At 40.1% G+C, this 15751-nt stretch overlaps 1 protein-coding gene across 1 annotated transcript in view; it reads left to right on the top strand.

Annotated features, from left to right (window-relative positions):
* Nucleotides 1-14995: 14995 nt before the first annotated feature.
* The window catches only part of PAGE2B (PAGE family member 2B), a 127460-nt gene continuing 126704 nt past the window's right edge, over nucleotides 14996-15751 (top strand). The window contains exon 1 of the mRNA XM_030807165.1: nucleotides 14996-15084. The gene's annotated coding sequence lies outside the window, so the exon portion shown is untranslated. The remainder of the gene's footprint in view (nucleotides 15085-15751) is intronic.

Genomic DNA, 15751 nt, shown 5'->3' with positions numbered 1-15751 from the left:
TTGGGGTATGATTGAACCTGTCATCCAGGTATCGAGCATAGTACCCAACAGGTAGTTTTTCAACCCTTGCCCCCCTCTCTCCCTCTCTCCCCTCTCTTGTAGTCCACAGTGTCTTTTGTTCCCATATTTATGTCCATGTATATCCAATGTTTAGCTCCCACTTATCAGTGAGAACATGCGGTATTTGGTTTTCTATTCCTGCATTCATTCACTTAGAATAATGGCCTCCAGCTGCATCCATGTTGCTACAAAGGACGTGATTTCATTATTTTTTTATTCCGTCGTATATATGTGTAGTATTCCGTCATATATATGTACCACATTCTCTTTATTCCATCCACCACTGATGGGCACCTAGGTTGACTCCATGTCTCTGCTATTGTGAATCACGCTGTGACAAACCTACATGTGCATGTGTCTTTTTGGTAGAATGATTTAGTTTCTATTTTTGAGATGAAGTCTCACTCTGTTGCCCAAGCTGGAGTGCAGTGGCATGATCTCGGCTCGCTGCAACCTCCACCTCCCGAGTTCAAGCGATTCTCCTGCCTCAGCCTCCCGAGCAGCTGAGACTACAGGCTTGCACCACCATGCCTGGCTAATTTTTGTATTTTTAGTAGAGACTGGGTTTCACTATGTTGGCTAGGCTGGTCTTGAACTCCTGACCTCGTGATCTGCTTGCCTCAGCCTCCCAAAGTGTTGGGATTAGAGGCGTGAGCCACCACGCCCAGCCATGACTTATTTTCCTTTGGGTGGAATGGTAGTTCTATTTTTAGTTCTTTGAGAAATATCCAAACCGTTCTCCACACTGGCTGAACTAATTTACATTCCCACCAGCAGTGTATAAGCATCCTTTCTCTGCAGTCTCTCCAACATCTATTTTTTAACTTTTTAATAATACCCATTCTGACTGGTGTGAGGTGGTACTCATTGTGGTTTTGATTTGCATTTATCTGATGATTAGTGATGATGAACAGTTTTTCATGTTTGTTGACCACTTGTATGTCTTTTTTTTTTTTTTTTTTTTTGAGACGGAATCTCACTCTGTCATCCAGGCTGGAGTGTGGTGGCATGACCTCGACTCACTGCAACCTCCACCCCCCGGATTCAAGTGATTCTCCTGACTCAGCTTCCTGAGTAGCTGGGATTACAAGCGTGCGCCACCACACCCGGCTAATTTTTGTATTTTTAGTAGAGTCGGGTTTCACCATGTTGGCCAGGTTGGTCTCAAACTCCTGACCTCAGGTAATCCGCCCACCTTGGCCTCCCAAAGTGCTGGGATTACAGGCATGAGCCACCATGCCCGGCCGTATGTCCTCTTTTGAAAAGTGCCTGTTCATGTCCTCTGCCCACTTTTTTTGGGGGGGTGGGATGGGGGACGGAGTCTCACTTTGTCACCCAGGCTGGAGTGCAGTGGCACGATCTCAGCTCACTGCAACCTCCACCTGCCAGATTCATTTGATTCTCCTGCCTCAGCCTCCTGAGTAGCTGGGATTACAGGCGTGGGCCACCGCGCCCGGCTGTTTGTAAATATTTCTGCAGGTGGTCTGTTTACTTTGTTGATAGTTCTTTTGCTGTGCAGAAGCTCTCAAGTTTAATTAGGTCCCACTTGTCATTTTTTTTTTTTTTGAGACACTGTCTCACTCTGTCACCAAGGCTGGAGTGCAGTGGTGCGATCATAGCTGACTGCAGCCTCGACCTCCTGGACTCAAGTGATCCTCTGACCTCAGTTTCCTGAGTAGCTGAGGCTACAGGTGTGCGCCATCATGCCAGGCTAATTTTTGTATTCTTTGTACAGGCTGGTTTTTGCTATGTTGTCCAGGCTGATTTTTGTTTTGCTGTAACTACTTTGGAGGACTTAGTCATTTATAAATTCTTTGCCATGGTTGATGCCCAGGAGGGTATTTCCTAGGTTTTCTTCTAGGATTTTAATTGTTTGAAGTCTTACATTTAAGTCTTTTTTTTTTTTTATACTTTAGGGTTTTAGGGTACATGTGCACAATGTGCAGGTTTGTTACATATGTATCCATGTGCCATGTTGATTTCCTGCACCCATTAACTCGTCATTTAGCATTAGGTGTATCTCCTAATGCTGTCCCTACCCCCTCCCCCCACCCCACAACAGTCCCTGGAGTGTGATGTTCCCCTTCCTGTGTCCATGAGTTCTCATTGTTCAATTCCCACCTATGAGTGAGAACATGCGGTGTTTGGTTTTTTGTCCTTGCGATAGTTTACTGAGAATGATGTTTTCCAGTTTCATCCATGTCCCTACAAAGGACACGAACTCATCATTTTTTATGGCTGCATAGTATTCCATGGTGTATATGTGCCACATTTTCTTAATCCAGTCTATCGTTGTTGGACATTTGGCTTGGTTCCAACTCTTTGCTATTGTGAATAGTGCCGCAATAAACATACGTGTGCATGTGTCTTTATAGCAGCATGATTTATAGTCCTTTGGGTATATACCCAGTAATGGGATGGCTGGGTCAAATGGTATTTCTAGTTCTAGATCCCTGAGGAATCGCCACACTGACTTCCACAATAGTTGAACTAGTTTACAGTCCCACCAACAGTGTAAAAGTGTTCCTATTTCTCCACATCCTCTCCAGCACCTGTTGTTTCCTGATTTTTTAATGATGGCCATTCTAACTGGTGTGAGTGGTATCTCACTGTGGTTTTGATTTGCATTTCTCTGATGGCCAGTGATGATGAGCATTTCTTCATGTGTTTTTTGGCTGCATAAATGTCTTCTTTTGAGAAGTGTCTGTTCATGTCCTTTGCCCACTTTTTGATGGGGTTGTGTGTTTTTTTCTTGTAAATTTGTTTGAGTTCATTGTAGATTCTGGATATTAGCCCTTTGTCAGAAGAGTAGGTTGCAAAAATTTTCTCCCGTTCTGTAGGTTGCCTGTTCACTATGATGGTAGTTTCTTTTGCTGTGCAGAAGCTCTTTAGTTTAATGAGATCCCATTTGTCAATTTTGCCTTTTGTTGCCATTGCTTTTGGTGTTTTAGACATGAAGTCCTTGCCCACGCCTATGTCCTGAATGGTATTGCCTAGGTTTTCTTGTAGGATTTTAATGGTTTTAGGTCTAACATATAAGTCTTTAATCCATCTTGAATTAATTTTTGTATAAGGTGTAAGGAAGGGATCCAGTTTCAGCTTTCTACATATGGCTAGCCAGTTTTCCCAGCACCATTTATTAAATAGGGAATCCTTTCCCCATTTCTTGTTTTTGTCAGGTTTGTCAAAGATCAGATAGTTGTAGATATGCGGCATCATTTCTGAGGGCTCTGTTCTGTTCCATTGATCTATGTCTCTGTTGTGGTACCAGTACCATGCTGTTTTGGTTACTGTAGCCTTGTAGTATAGTTTAAAGTCAGGTAGCGTGATGCCTCCAGCTTTGTTCTTTTGGCTTAGGATTGACTTGGCAATGCGGGCTCTTTTTTGGTTGCATATGAACTTTAAAGTAGTTTTTTCCAATTCTGTGAAGAAAGTCATTGGTAGCTTGATGGGGATGGCATTGAATCTATAAATTACCTTGGGCAGTATGGCCATTTTCACGATATTGATTCTTCCAACCCATGAGCATGGAATGTTCTTCCATTTGTTTGTATCCTCTTTGATTTCATTGAGCAGTGGTTTGTAGTTCTCCTTGAAGAGGTCCTTCACATCCCTTGTAAGTTGGATTCCTAGGTATTTTATTCTCTTTGAAGCAATTGTGAATGGGAGTTCACTCATGATTTGGCTCTCTGCTTGTCTGTTATTGGTGTACAAGAATGCTTGTGATTTTTGTACATTAATTTTGTATCCTGAGACTTTGCTGAAGTTGCTAATCAGCTTAAGGAGATTTTGGGCTGAGACAATGGGGTTTTCTAGATATACAATCATGTCATCTGCAAACAGGGACAATTTGACTTCCTCTTTTCCTAATTGAATACCCTTTATTTCCTTCTCCTGCCTGATTGCTCTGGCCAGAAATTCCAGCACTATGTTGAATAGGAGTGGTGAGAGAGGGCATCCCTGTCTTGTGCCAGTTTTCAAAGGGAATGCTTCCAGTTTTTGCCCATTCAGTATGATATTGGCTGTGGGTTTGTCATAGATAGCTCTTATTATTTTGAGATACGTCCCATCAATACCTAATTTATTGAGAGTTTTTAGCATGAAGGGTTGTTGAATTTTGTCAAAGGCCTTTTCTGCATCTATTGAGATAATCATGTGGTTTTTGTCTTTGGTTCTGTTTATATGCTGGATTACATTTATTGATTTGCGTATGTTGAACCAGCCTTGCATCCCAGGGATGAAGCCCACTTGATCATGGTGGATAAGCTTTTTGATGTGCTGCTGGATTCTGTTTGCCAGTATTTTATTGAGGATTTTTGCATCAATGTTCATCAAGGATATTGGTCTGAAATTCTCTTTTTTGGTTATGTCTCTGCCAGGCTTTGGTATCAGGACGATGCTGGCTTCGTAAAATGTGTTAGAGAGGATTCTCTCTTTTTCTATCGATTGGAATAGTTTCAGAAGGAATGGTACCAGTTCCTCCTTATACCTCTGGTAGAATTCAGCTGTGAATCCATCAGGTCCTGGACTCTTTTTGGTTGGTAAGCTATTAATTATTGCCACAATTTCAGAACCTGTTATTGGTCTATTCAGAGATTCAACTTCTTCCTGGTTTAGTCTTGGGAGGGTGTATTTGTCGAGGAATTTATCCATTTCTTCTAGATTTTCTAGTTTATTTGCATAGAGGTGTTTGTAGTATTCTCTGATGGTAGACTATTTCTGTGGGATCGGTGGTGATATCCCCTTTTTCGTTTTTTATTGCATCTATTTGATTCTTCTCTCTTTTCTTCTTTATTAGTCTTGCTAGCGGTCTATCAATTTTGTTGATCTTTTCAAAAAACCAGCTCCTGGATTCATTAATTTTTTGAAGGGTTTTTTGTGTCTCTATTTCCTTCAGTTCTGCTCTGATTTTAGTTGTTTCTAGCCTTCTGCTAGCTTTTGAATGTGTTTGCTCTTGCTTTTCTAGTTCTTTTAATTGTGATGTTAGGGTGTCAATTTTGGATCTTTCCTGCTTTCTCTTGTGGGCATTTAGTGCTATAAATTTCCCTGTACACACTGCTTTGAATGTGTCCCAGAGATTCTGGTATGTTGTGTCTTTGTTCTCGTTGGTTTCAAAGAACATCTTTATTTCTGCCTTCATTTCATTATGTACCCAACAGTCTTTCAGGAGCAGGTTGTTCAGTTTCCATGTAGTTGAGCGGTTTTGAGTGAGTTTCTTAATCCTGAGTTCTAGTTTGATTGCACTGTGGTCTGAGAGACAGTTTGTTATAATTTCTGTTCTTTTACATTTGCTGAGGAGAGCTTTACTTCCAACTATGTGGTCAATTTTGGAATAGGTGTGGTGTGGTGCTGAAAAAAATGTATATTCTGTTGATTTGGGGTGGAGAGTTCTGTAGATGTCTATTAGGTCCAGTTTATGTAGAGCTGAGTTCAATTCCTGGATATCCTTGTTAACTTTCTGTCTCGTTGATCTGTCTAATGTTGACAGTGGGGTGTTAATATCTCCCATTATTATTGTGTGGGAGTTTAAGTCCCTTTGTTGGTCACTCAGGACTTGCTTTATGAATCTGGGTGCTCCTGTGTTGGGTGCATATATATTTAGGATAGTTAGCTCTTCTTGTTGAATTGATCCCTTTGCCATTATGTAATGGCCTTCTTTGTCTCTTTTGATCTTTGTTGGTTTAAAGTCTATTTTATCGGAGACTAGGATTGCAACCCCTGCCTTTTTTTGTTTTCCAGTTGCTTGATAGATCTTCCTCCATCCCTTTATTTTGAGTCTATGTGTGTCTCTGCACGTGAGATGGGTTTCCTGAATACAGCACACTGATGGGTCCTGACTCCTTATCCAGTTGGCCAGCCTGTGTCTTTTGATTGGAGCCCTGATAGGTAGTTTTTCAATCCTCACCCTCCTCCTGCTCTCCACTCTCAAATAGACCCTAGTGTGCATTGTTCTCTTCTTTTTCAATATTTTTTATTTTTAATTTTGTGAGTATATAGTAGGTATATGTATTTGTGGGTTACATGAGATATTTCATTACAGGCATGCAATGTGTGATAATCACATCGGGGTAAATGGGATATCCATCACTTCAAGCATTTATCCTTTGTGTTACAAACAGTCTAATTATACTCTTTTAGTTATTTTTAAATGTATGATTAAATTATTATTGACTATAGTCACCCTATTGTGCTAGCAAATACTAGGTGTTATTCATTCTTTCTAACTACATTTTTGTACCCATTAACCATCCCCAGTTCCCTGCCACTTCACCACTACACTTCTCAGCCTCTGGTTACCACCCTTCTACTCTATCTCCATGAGTTCAATTATTTTAATTTTTGGCTGTCACAAATAAGTGAGAACATGTGAAGTTTGTCTTTCTGTAACTGGCTTATTTCACTTGACATAATGACCTCCAGTTCCATCCATGTTGTTGCAAATGACTGGATCTCATTCGTTTTATGGCTGAATAGCACTCCATTGTGTATAAGTACTATGGTTTTCCTTATCCATTCATATGTTGATGGACACTTAGGTTGCTTCCAAATATTGGATATTGAGAATAGTGCTGCTGTAAACATGGGAATGCACATATCTCTTCATTATCTTGATTTTCTTTCTTTTGGGTATACACTTGAGAATAGGATTGTTGGATTGTATGGTAGCTCTATTTTTAGTTTTCTTGAGGAACCTCCAAACTGTTCTACATAATGGTTGTACTAATTTACATAGCCACCAACAGTGCAGGGGAGTTCCCTTTTCTCCACATCCTCACTAGCATTTATCATTGCCTGACTTTCAGATAAAAGCCATTTTAACTGGGTTGAGAAGATATCTCATTGTAGCTTTAATATGCATTTCTCTGATGATCAATTATATTGAGCATCTTTTCATATACCTGTTTGCTATTTGTATGTCTTCTTTTGAGAAATGTCCATTCAGGTCTTTTGCCCATTTTTAAATGAGACAATTAGATTTTTTTCCTATAGAGTTCTTTGAGCTCCTTATGTATTCTGATTATTACACTTGATCTTAGCCAAAAGGCCGAGAAGCGATGTGTATTCTGATTATTAATTCCTTGTCAGATGGGTAATTTGCAAATGTTTGTCCCATTATGTGGGTTGCTGCTTCACTTTGTTGATTGTTTCCTTTGCTGTGCAGAAGCTTTTAAACTTGATGTAATTCAATTTGTCCACTTTTGCTTTGGTTGCCTGTGCTTGTGGGGTATTGCTCATGAAATCTTTGTGCAATCCAGTGTCCTAGAGAGTTTCCCCAATGTTTTCCTTTGGTGGTTTCATAGTCTGAGTTCTTATAATTTAAGTCTTTAATACATGTTGATTTGATTTTTGTATATGGTGAGAGATGGGGTGTAGTTTCATTCTTTTGCATGTGGATATCCAGTTTTCACAGCACTGTATATTAAAGAGACTGTCCTTTCCCTATTATATGTTCTTGAGAACTTAGTCAAAAGTGAGTTTGCTGTTGATGTGTGAATTTATCTCTGGGTTCTCTATACTGTTCCATTGGTCTGTGTGTCTGTTTTTGTGCCAGTATTGTGCTGTTTTGGTTACTATAGCTCTGTAGTATAATTTAAAGTCAGGTAATATGATTCTTCCATGTTTGTTCTTTTTGCACAGTATAGCTTTGGCTATTCTGTGTCTTTTGTGGTTCCATATAAATTTTAGAGTTTTTTTCTATTTATGTGAAGAATATCATTGGTATTTTGATAGGGATTGCATCAAATCTGTAGATTGTTTTGGGTAGTATGGACATTTAAAAATATTGATTTTCCCAATCCATTAACATTTAATTTCTTGCATCAATGTTTTATAGTTTTTATTGTAGAGATCTTTTACTTCTTTGGTTAAGCAAATTCCTAGTATTGCATTTTATTTGTGTCTATTGTAAATGGGATTACTTTTTAAAATTTCTTTTTCTGATTGTTCGCTGTTAGCATATAGAAATGCTACTGATTTTTGTATGTTGATTTTGTATCCTGAAACCTTCCTGAATTTGTTTATCAGTTTATTAGTTTTCTTGTGGAGTCTTTAGGTTTTTCCAAACATAAAATCACATCTCTGCAAACAAGGATGATTCGACTCCTTCCTTCCCCTTTAGGATGTCCTTTATTTCTCTCTTGTCTGATTGCTGTAGCTAGGACTTCCAGTACTATGTTGAATAATGGTGGTGAAAATGAGCATCCTTGCTCCAGTTCTTAGAGGAAAGGATTTCAGTTTTTCCTAATTCAATATGATACTAGCTATGCACCTGTTGTATATAGTTTTATTATCTTGTGATATGTTCCTTCTATATCCAGGTTTTTGAGGGTTTTTATCATGAAGGGATGTTGAATTTTACCAAATGCTTTTTCAGCATCAATTGAAATGATCATATGGTTTTCACCCTTCATTCTGTTGATATGATTTATCACATTAATTGATTTGTATAGGTTGAACCATCCTTGCATCCCTGGGTTAAATCCCACTTGGTCATGATGAATGACTTTTTTTAAACGTGTTGTTGAATTCGGTTTTCTAGTATTTTGTTGAGGATTTTTATATCAATATTCATCAGTGATATTGGCCTATAGTTTCCTTTGTTGGGTAGAATTCAGTAGTGAAGCCATCAGGTCTGGCGTTTTTTTACTAGAAGACTTTTATTATGGCTTTGATCTTGTTGCTTGTTACTGGTCTGTTTAGGTTATGGATTTCATCCTGGTTCAATCTTGGGAGGTTGTATGTATCTAGGAGTTAGTCCATTTTCTTTCTAGATTTTCCAATTTATAGGCATGGAGTTTCTCATAGGAGCCAGTTATGATCCTTTGAATTTTTGCAGCATCAGTTTTGTAATGTGTCATTTCTTTTTCTTTTTTCTTTTTCTCTTTCTTGAGACAGTCTCCTTTTGTCGCCAATGGCGACAATTGGAGTGCAGTGGCACAGTCTCAGCTCAGTAGAACCTCCACCTCCAGGGTCCAAGCAATTCTCTTGCCTCAGCCACCCTAGTAGCTGGGATTACAGGCGCCTACCACCACGCCTGGTTAATTTCTTGTATTTTTAGTAGAGTTGGAGTTTCGCCTTGTTGGCCAGGTTGGTCTTGAGGTCCTGGCCTCAAGTGACCCACCTGCCTCAGCCTCCCAAATCCTTTTTCATTTCTGATTTTATCCATTTGGGTTTCTCTCTTTTTTTCTTAGTTTGGCTAATGGTTTGTCAATTTGGATTAACTTATTAAAAAAACAACTTTTTGTGTTACTGCTCTTTCGTAGGGGTTTTTCATTTCAATTTCGTTTATTTCTGCTGGGATCTTTATTATTTCTTTCCTTCTAATTTTTGGTTTGGTTTGCTCTTTCTTTGCAGTTCTTTAAGATGCATCGTTAGATTGTTTATTTGAAGTTTTTACCTGTTTTGTTGTAGGCATTTATAGCTATAAACCTCTTTCCGAGTACTGCTTTTGCTGTATCCCATCGGTTTTGGTATGTTGCGTCTCCTTTATCATTTGTTTCAGTAACTTTTTAAATTTCCTTCTTAGCTGCTTCATTGACCCATTATTCATTCAGGAGCAGATTATTCAGTTTTCATGTATTTGTGTAGTTTCCAAAATTCCTCTTGTTATTAATTTCTAGTTTTAGGCCATTGTGGTCTGACAAGGTCCATGATATTATTTCAGGTATTTTTTTTTAATGTTTTGAGACCTCACATATGGTCTTGTCCTTAAGAATGATCCATGTGCTGAGGAAAAGAATGTGTATTCTGTAGCCGTTGGATAAAATGTTCTGTAAATATCTATTAGATCCATGTGTCTGTAGTGCAGATTAACTCTGTTTTTGTTGTTGTTGTGGTTGTTGTTGTTGAGTTTCTGTCTGGCAGATCTGTCCAATACTGAATGTGGGGTGCTGAAGTCTCCATCTATTATTTTATTGCGGGCTATCTCTCTTTAGCTCTAATAGAATTTGTTTTATATATCTGCGTGCTCAAGTGTTGGGTGCATATATATTTAAAATTGTTAATATCCTTTGGATGAATTGACCCCTTTATTATTATATAGTGACCTTTTAGTCTCTTCTCAAAGTTTTTGTTTTGAAATCTATTTTTTTCTTATTCTTTTTGTATCTTTTAAGTTCAGGCGTATATGGGGTGCAGGTTTGTTATACAGGTGAACTTGTGTCATGGTGGTTTGTTGTACAGATTATTTTGTCACCCAGGTATTAAGCCTGGTACTCATGAGCTGTTTTTCCTGATCCTCTCCCTCCTCCCATCCTCCGCTCTTTGGTAGGCCCCAGTGTCTGTTGTTCTCCTCTGTGTGTTTATTTTTTCTCCATTTTAGTTCCCACTTATAAGTGAGAACACGCAATATTTAGTTTTCTGTTCGTGCATTACTTTGCTAAGTATAATGACCTCCAGGTCCATCCATGTTCTGGCCACGGAGATAATGTCATTCGTTTTTATGGCTGCATACTATTCCATGGTATACATGTACTCCATTTTCTTTATCCAGTCTACCGTTGATGGGCTTTTTGGTTGATTCCATATCTTTTCGATTGTGAATAGTGCTGCAGTGAACACATGCGTACATGGGTCTTCATGACAGAACAGTTTATATCCCTTTGGCTGTATACCCAGTAATGGGATTGCTTGGATCGAATGGTAGTTTTGTTTTTAGGTCTCTGGGGAATCAGCACACTGTTTCCTACAATGGTTGAACTAATTTAACTTCCACCAACAGTGAATAAGTGTTTCTTTTTCTCCGCAACGTCACCAGCATCTGTTATTTTATTCTATTTTCTTTTTTTTTACTTTTTAATAATAGCCATTCTGACTGGTGTGAAATGATACCTCATTGTCGTTTGAGTTGCACTTCTCCAATGATCAGTGGCTTTGAGCCGCCTCCCAGGTTCACGCCATTCTCCTGCCTCAGCCTCCGGAGTAGCTGGGACTACAGGCACCTGCCACCATGCCCGGCTAATTTTTTGTATTTTTAGTAGAGACGGGGTTTCACCATGTTAGCCAGGATGGTCTCGATCTCCTGACCTCATGATCCACCCGCCTGGGCCTCCCAAAGTACTGGGATTACAGGCTTGAGCCACCGCGCCCAGCCTGGGCCACTTTTTCATGGTATTATTTTTTGTTTTGTTTTGTTTTCTGAGACGGAGTCTCAGTCTGTTGCCCAGGCTGGAGTGCAGTCGCACAGTCTCTGCTCACTGCAATCTCTGCCTCCCAGTTTGAAGTGATTCTCCTGCCTCAGCCACCCTGGTAGTAGCTGGGATTACAGGCATGCACCACCATACCAAGCTAATTTTGTATTTTGTTGGTTTAAAGTCTGTTTAATCAGAGACTGGGATTGCAGCTCCTGCTTTGCTTTTTTTTTTTTTTTTTTTGCTTTCCATTTGCTTGGTGAATATTCCTCCATCCCTTTATTTTGAGCCTGTGTGTCCTTTGCACGTGAGATTCGTCTTCTGTATCTGTCACACCGATGGGTCTTGACTTTTTATCCAATGTGCCAGTCTGTGTGTTTTAATTGGGGCGTTTAGCCCATTTACATTTAAGATTAATATTGTTATGTGTGAATTTGATCCTGTCATCATGATGCCAGCTGGTTATTTTGCACGTTCGTTGATGCAGTATCTCCATAGTGTCGTTGGTCTTCATTTTTTTGTTTGTCTTTGCAGTGGCTGGTACTGCTTTCTCCTTGTCATATTTAGTGCTTCCTTCAGGAGCTCTTGTAAGGCAGGCCTGACAGTGACAGAATCCCTCAGCATTTGCTGTTCTGGAAAGGATTTTGTTTCTCCTTCCCTTACGAAGCTTAGTTTGGCTGGATATGAAATTCTGGGTTGAAAATTCTTTTCTTTCTGAATGTTGAATATTGGTCCCCACTCTCTTCTGGCTTGTAGGGTTTCTGTAGAGAGATCCGCTGTTAGTCTGATGGGTTTCCCTTTGTAGCCTGACCTTTCTCTGTGGCTGCCATTAAAATTTTTTCCTTTGTTTCAACCTTGGAGATTCTGATGATTATTGTCTTGAGATTGCTCTTCCCAAGGAGCAACGGAGTGGTGTTTTCTGTATTGCGTGAATTTAAACATTGGCCTGTCTTGCTCGGTTGAGGAAGTTGTCCTGGATAATATCCTAGGTCTCTGGGAAATGAGCACACAGTTTTCTACGATGGTTGAACTAATTTACACTTCCACCAACAGTGAATAAGTTTTTCTCTACTATGTCACCAGCATCTGTTATTTTATTGTATCTTTTTTACTTTTTAATAATAGCCATCCTGACTGGTGTGAGATGATACCTCACTGTGGTTTGAATTGCATTTCTCCAATGATCAGTGACTTTGAACTTTATTTCATATGCTTGTTGGCCGCGTGCATGTCTTCCTTTGAAACGGTCTGTTCATGTCCTTGGCCCACTTTTTAATGGTATGGGTTGTTTTGTTTTGTTTTGTTTATTGAGATGCAGTCTCGGTCTGTTGCCCAGGCTGGAGTGCAGTGGCACGATCTCCACTCACTATAACCTCCACTTCCCAGGTTCAAGCTATTCTGCTGCCTCAGCTACGCTAGTATCTGGGATTACAGGTGTGCACCACCTCGCACAGCTAATTTTTGTATTTTATGATAGAGCCAGGGTTTTCCATGTTGGCCAGGCTGGTCTTGAAATCCTGGCCGCCAGTGATCTGCCCATCTTGGCCTCACAAAGTGCTGGGATTACAGGTGTGAGGCACCATGCATGGCATGTCATTTTAGTGTTTTTTGTTTGTTTGTTTGGTAAATTTCTTTAAGTTCTTTATAGATGCTGGATATGAGACCTTAGACAGATGCATAGTTTGCAAAAATTTTCTTCCATTCTGTGTGTTGTTTGTTGTCTCTGGGGATAGTTTTTGGGTTTTTTTTTGTTTCTTTGTTTTGTTTTGTTTTTGCTGTGCAGGAGCTCTTTAGTTTAATTAGATCCCATTTGTCAATGTTTGCTTTTGTTGCAATTGCTTTTGGCATCTTCGTTATGAAACCTTTGCCTTTTCCTGCATGCGGAATGACATTGCCTAGGTCGTCTTCCAGGGTTTTATAGATTTGGGTTTTACATTTAAGTTCTTAGTCCACCTTTAGTTAATTTTTTTTATAAGAAGTGGTCCAGTTTCAGTCTTTTACATACAGCTAGCCAGTTATCTCAGCACCATTTATTGAATAGGGAGTCCTGTCTACATTGCTTGTTCTTGTCAACTTTGTTGAGTATCAGGTGGTAATAGGTGTGAGGTGTGCAGCTTTATTTCTGGGCTGTGTATTCTATTTCACTGGTCTCTGTGACTGTTTCGGTACCAGCACCATGCTGTTTGGATTACCGTGGCCTCGTGTTATAGTCTGAAGTCAGGTAATATGATGCCTTTGGCTTCATTCTTTTTGCTTAGGATTGCCTTGGCTATTTGGGCTCTTTTTTGGTTCCATATGAATTTTAAAGTACTTTTTTTTCTAATTCTGTGAGGAACGTCATTGGTAGTTTAATAGGAACATCATTGAATGTATGAATTGCTTTGGTCACTTAGGCCATTTTGACAGTATTGCGTATTCCTGTTCACGAGCATGGAATGTTTTTCCATTTGTTTGTGTCATCTCTGATTTCTTTGAGCAGTGTTTTGTAGTTCTCATAGTAGAGATTGTTCTCCTCCCTAGTTGGCTGTATTCCTAGGTATTTTATTCTTTTTGTGGCAATTGTGAATGGGATTGTGTTTCTGATTTGGCTCTGCGCTTGAAGGTACTTGGTGTACAGAAACGCTCCTGGTTTTCGTACATTAATTTTGTATCTTGAAGCTTTCCTGAAGTTGTTTATAAGATCAAGGAGCTTTTGGGCAGAGATTCTGGGATTTTCTAGGTATAGAATCACATGGTTTGCAAACAGATTGTTTGACTTGTGTGAAAAACATAGTGGAGTAAAGGCAAACACGTGTCAGCAATGGAATAGAAAAAGAAAAGTCCCCATGAATAAATTTAACTTGAATGTGAAGAACTAACATGAAGCAAATAACACAGTCATTGTGTGGGATATGTTAAAAGACTTGAGGAATTGAGGAGTGGCTTTTTTTTTTTTTAATAGAAAGATTCTAAAACAGAAAGATGGCTATTGTCCCAGAGTTAACATGTAATATAAAAATAGTAACTAATATCTCAACAGGAATATTTTAGCACCTGATCAAATGATTCTGAAGTTCATCTAAAAGACCAACGTGTCAGAGTTGATAGAAAAGGAGAAATTAATGAGGAAAGGCAAGCACTGTTTCACATTTCAAGTATAATTAAGTTACAGCAATTAAAATAGTGTAGTAGTGGTACAGGTATAAACAACCCAATGGAAGAAAATTAAAAGAAGAGAGTTACATACAAAATTGAGTGGGGATGTAGGTGATGATAAAAGAGCCATTTCAAAACAGTGGGTGAAACAGGGATTCAACAAATAATGTTGAGTTCCTACCACTTTAATTTTGTCCAGATGGATCAAAGATTTTGAACGTACAATAATGCAACCAAAATCTATGAATGTCTTATGATATTGTACTGGGTAAGACCATTGCAAGCATGAAAGCAAACTCGTGAAGGAGGCAAGAAAATGGTTTATGGAAGCATATATAAAACAGGTATTAAAATATTTAAGATTTATTTCTATGATGGTGAATTTTTCTGAAACACATTATTAGAGTAACCTGAGGCTCCTATTCTCTAACGCCATTGGAAGTGAAAGAAAGGTTGGGCGGGGGAAAAAGAAAAGTGCTTTGCAAGTTCATTTTCGTTGTCAGGAGCGCTGGTGGTTTAGGTTCTCCACAGAGGCAGGAAAACTTGAGTCACGAGGCGAATACCCCACTCAGTGCGCATGCTGCACAGACCCATTGTTGCGCATGTCTGTTGTTACGAAGCACGTCTGTTGCTAGGCGTGTCTGTTGTTGCACATGCGCCTTGCTGCCCGCCTTCTGTCCACCCAGAGCTCTGCGAGGAGAGAGAGTGCCTTCATTCTTTCCGCCATCTTGATTCTTTGTCACTGACCGAGACTCAGCCGGTAGGTCCACAGAGCGGTCTTCCTGGGAATTTAGTTGTGGGTGAATGTGTGGAGGAGCCAGCTGGCTTTGGACAGGTCCTGCGGCACAGTCCGTGGCTTCTGAGGGAAAAGGGCCTCGCGGTCATCGTCCGGCTCCTCCCAGGTCGCGACGCCACCATGGGATTGTCGTCGTGGCTGGGCTGGGACGAGGGACGGAGGAGGGAGGAAGGTGGGCCGCAGAGGGGAGGGATCGCGTGAAGATGCGGCGAGTGCTGGGGTTGCCTTTAGAGGTGTCTGAGTCTCAAAAACTCCTGGAACCCCCTGAGAGAGGACAGTTTCCAGACTCCTCGGTAGGGACGCGGGAAGGGACCGTGTGGTCAGTAAGGAAGGGGCTTGGGAACTGGGAACGCTGTGGGCTAGTGACTGTGGCCCCGAGGTCTGTAGAGTGCCTGGCAGAGGTGTCCCGTGAGGAGCATAACGTTCACTCTGTTTCACAATTTCTCACCTCCGCCATGGACGCCATGGAAGGAATGGGCGAGGCTGTGCTTTCCAACAAGACTTGATTTTGAGAGGGGTGTGGGGGTGAAATGGGCCTAACAAATCAGAGTGGGACGAAAGCAGTAGTCATTTCAGTTTTAATTCTCTGCCCTTTTTTCCCCAGATGTCTTCATGATGGAGGGTCTAATTG

Source organism: Nomascus leucogenys, chromosome X, assembly GCF_006542625.1.
Source record: "Nomascus leucogenys isolate Asia chromosome X, Asia_NLE_v1, whole genome shotgun sequence".
NCBI classification, from domain to species: domain Eukaryota; kingdom Metazoa; phylum Chordata; class Mammalia; order Primates; family Hylobatidae; genus Nomascus; species Nomascus leucogenys.
Note: the sequence above shows the minus strand (reverse complement) of the source record. Positions and strands in the feature narration are given on the sequence as shown.